Source organism: Arachis duranensis, chromosome 2 (genome assembly GCF_000817695.3).
Source record: "Arachis duranensis cultivar V14167 chromosome 2, aradu.V14167.gnm2.J7QH, whole genome shotgun sequence".
NCBI lineage: Eukaryota > Viridiplantae > Streptophyta > Magnoliopsida > Fabales > Fabaceae > Arachis > Arachis duranensis.
Genome location: NC_029773.3, coordinates 69,173,702 through 69,177,783, shown reverse-complemented (window position 1 = coordinate 69,177,783; position 4,082 = coordinate 69,173,702).

Here is a 4,082-nt window from a genome sequence, read left to right as displayed (position 1 = left end):
ATAAATAAATTTATAAATATTTATAAATTTTAATCTTAATTGATATTTCCTAAAAATATTAGAAAAAATAAAAAATAAAAAATTATAATTTTGTTTTGAAATTAAATGAAATTTTAAGAAAATCTTAATAATTTTATTAGTTAGAGATATAGAAGGTGACATATTAGATCTAGAGAAATATTAAGAATTATTACAAATAAGTGTTAAGAATAGGAAAGATATTCAACAATAATATAATATTTTTATATTCAATTGTATATGTTAATAGTAGTTAAAATAGTAGTGTCCATATAATATTACTCTTTTAAGAAGATATAAAATATTTGATATTATTTTTTTATAATTGTTGGCAAATTTTATAATTTGATTAACAAAAGATCTGAATATTTGATATCTTAAATTTTGTCTGAAAGCAATAAAATATGACTTAACAAATAAGTCTGAAAAATAATAAGGATCTATATAATATGTATACATATAGATATTTAAATCAAAGAAGAAGAAAAAAATTCCTTTAGCAAATTTTTAATAACTAAAAAGTTAACACAATGGTAGTTATGGATTAAAGTGATAAACAAAAATGAGAGTTGGAATAATGGTTTACGTTCAAGGCTTCCTCTTCATAAACCGTGGGAAACAACCACGGTTTATGCCTAAGTTTTTTTCCTTCCTAATCCGTGGTAGGTAGCCACAGATTATTATGTCCAATCTTTTCCAACCATAAACCCTCTTAGCCTCCAACGATTTACGTTGAAACTAGAACCGTGGTTAGCTCCCACGGTTTACATAAAAATGAAATTGCACATGCACGTGAGAAGTTTCTGTTTTGTGTATACAGGTAAACGATTCACACAATTTATTTAATTAGGTAAATTGCCCTTTTTTTGGTTATTATAATGTGAATAAAATTTTATTTAAAATATGTGTAAAACATAGAATAAAAAAAATTAATAAATTAAAAAATATTGAAAATTTTAAATACATGAAACTAGTAAGAAAGATTAGTATAAAAACTATTTTAATTCGCATCCTTTAGTTTTAAGAACTAAAATAAATCATTTACCATAGTTTATTGTACATCAAGAGTTTTGATTTTTAATAGTGCATCTAATAACTAAACTTTGGTTAACTAAAATAATAAATACTCGTCTTCCCAATCCACTCAATTATTTTATTATTGATAATTCAAAAGAAGTCTAATTTGTGGACCACCACAAGATCCCAATGTAAGCTTTATTTATCAGTTAGTAAGTAGTTAGGCTATACAAGCATAGAGAAATGTAGAGGACTCCTACCAAATTCACATGCTGGATTATTTTTGGTCCCAAAATAGCTAAGGCTGAAATTCCATCCTTCTCCTTTTCCCTTTACTGTTCCACTAGACCACTACTCTTCGCGATTTTTTGGTCAAAAATGATAAAGAGACCATTGTTAATTTGTTATGACATAGGAATATGCAAATCTTATTTGTAAAGAAACTCATTGACCCGTCAATTTTGTACCATAAAAGTTTTCATTTATGTATGCTTACATACAGGGAATTGGGATTAAAGCGTAGACAATGTAATTATTTTTAGTCTCTTCTTATAACTATTATTTTTTTAATAATAAAGAAAAGTATTTCTTTCTATTTTTAGAATTTAGACTCAATTATTGAAAAAAAAAACTAAAACCCTTACCATTTTAACTAATTTCATATTAATCACTATTATACATATTAATTTATAAGAAAAATGACAAAAACTAGATTCGTATCTATTGATATACACTATTAGTCTATTATAATACTTCTTAAATAATTTTAGCTCAAAATTGAGTTTTTATGAACGGAATTTTTCTTTTGATTTTGTTTTATGATGAACTATATAATATGGACAAATGAATTTAAATGAGTCATTTTTTATTATATTAAAAAATTAAATAAAAAATAAAGAGTTTATTTTTATTTGATTTTAATTTATCTCTCTCATTTTTTGCTCATCTTAAAATTTTTATCATTTAAATTAAATACAAACTAATAAACTACTAAATAATACCTAATCTGTTTTATATTTCCAGAAAAAAAATTGAGAATTCATCTTTATGCCATAAAACCCAAACATTAAACAACAAGGCAAGATTAATTATATTGACTTATCTTGTAAAATATTAAAATATTTATTTATTTTTTGAGACACGTATCAATAGTAATATTAAAAGGGTCCTGCTACACATACATGCAAATAACGCATATAATTCTTATAAGTTGGCCCAACCCAGGTTTAATTCACGCACATTCCCTCCCTTTAAATGGAGCGTCAATTCCACACGCGTCACTCAAACGATTACGCTTCGAAAAAACCGCTCGTTATGGCTCACTCTTTCTCTTCTCCTTCAAAGATAACACAAATTCTCAAGTTTCGAACAACATTCCAAACTGAAGAGACATTCGAACTCGTCGCGAATAATAGCAGAAAACATCAACAAAATATTATTCAAGGTACGTTATTGTTTTACTCATCTTGTACATTTTCCACATTTCTGTTTCTGATTTCGAAATCGAAGAACTATGTTTTACTGTTCTTCTTATTCTAGGTTTTACTCTTCTTGTAAGTTCCTCTAGGTTTTACTGTTCTTCAAAGTGGTTCTAGGTTTTACTATTCTTCTTGTTCTAGTTCTTCTCGTAACTGATTTTTTGCTGTATATTGCTTAATTTATTGGGTGTATATGGTTGATTGTTGGGTGTATATGGCGTAATGTGTTGGGTGTATATGGTTGATTGTTGGGTGTATACGGCGTAATTTGTTGGGTGTATATTCCTGAACCCATATCATGTAATATAATCAACTGTTGCAACTGTTCTAATATTGCTTGTCCTTGAGTGTATATTGCTTGACATTGTAATATTGCTAGAGTTTGTATATTTATCCATGTTTCAGTGAATTGAACATAATTTTGAACTGATCTAATTAAATACTTATGAAATCGGTTTGGGTGTATGTGCCTCATCTAAGTTTTTACCGTTTATCTTGCTCTAGCTTTTACTGTTGTTCTTGTTCTAGTTCTATGGTTGATTGTTGGGTGTATATGACGTAATTTGTTGGGTGTATATTTCTGAACTCATATAATTTAATATAGTCAACTGTTGCAAATGTTCTAATCAGGCCTGGCAGCATGGACCCTATCCGCGGGTACCCAACCCGACCCAACCCGGTCGGGTAGGGTTGCCAACCCGATCCGCTGCGGGTAGGGTTGAGCACGGAGCGGGTTGGCCTACGGAGCGGGTAGGGTGCGGGTTGAGTCTCAACCCTACCCGCCCTACCCGCACCCCCATAATATGTGTTATATATGTTTAAAAATGTTACATATGGGAGTTGAACCAAGGACCTTAAGCATGTGCAAAAGGTTCCTAGCCACTGAACCAAGGATACTTATTTTATTTATAAGATATTTGTGTCATTATAATGTTTTTTTTGTCAACCCGCGGGTAGGGTCGGATACCCGCGGGTTGAGCGCGGGTAGGGTTAGGGTTTGGTATTTCTCAACCCGCGGGTAGGGTAGGGTTGAGTGTTAGTCAAAAACTCAACCCGCGGGTAGGGTTAGGGTTGGGTTCAAACCCTACCCTACCCTACCCATTGCCACCCCTAGTTCTAATACTGCTTGTCCTTGGGTGTATATTGCTTGACATTGTAATATTGCTTGAGCTTGTATATTTATCGTTGTTTGAGTCAATTGAACATCATTTTGAACTGATCTCATTAAATACTTATAAAATCGGTTTGCGTGTATGTGGTTGATCTATGGGTGTATCTGACTGATATCTATGGGTGTATTTCTCATTGCAGTAAAAATGGAAGGCAAAAACCAAGTTGGAAAAAATGGAAGGCAAATCAGTTTTTCATAATAGAAATATATCTAACTCTAATTTTGCTTTGTTTATAGCAAATCAAGGACCTAAAGTGTGCAACCTATCTGTTGAGTGAGAAATTCAGAAATATGAGCGAGGAGAAGTGATGCAATAAGACTGTCCAGGTCATCTTCATTGTTATTGAGTCCATTTTGTCAGATAGATTCTAATGATATTGTCACTGATTAATGTAACT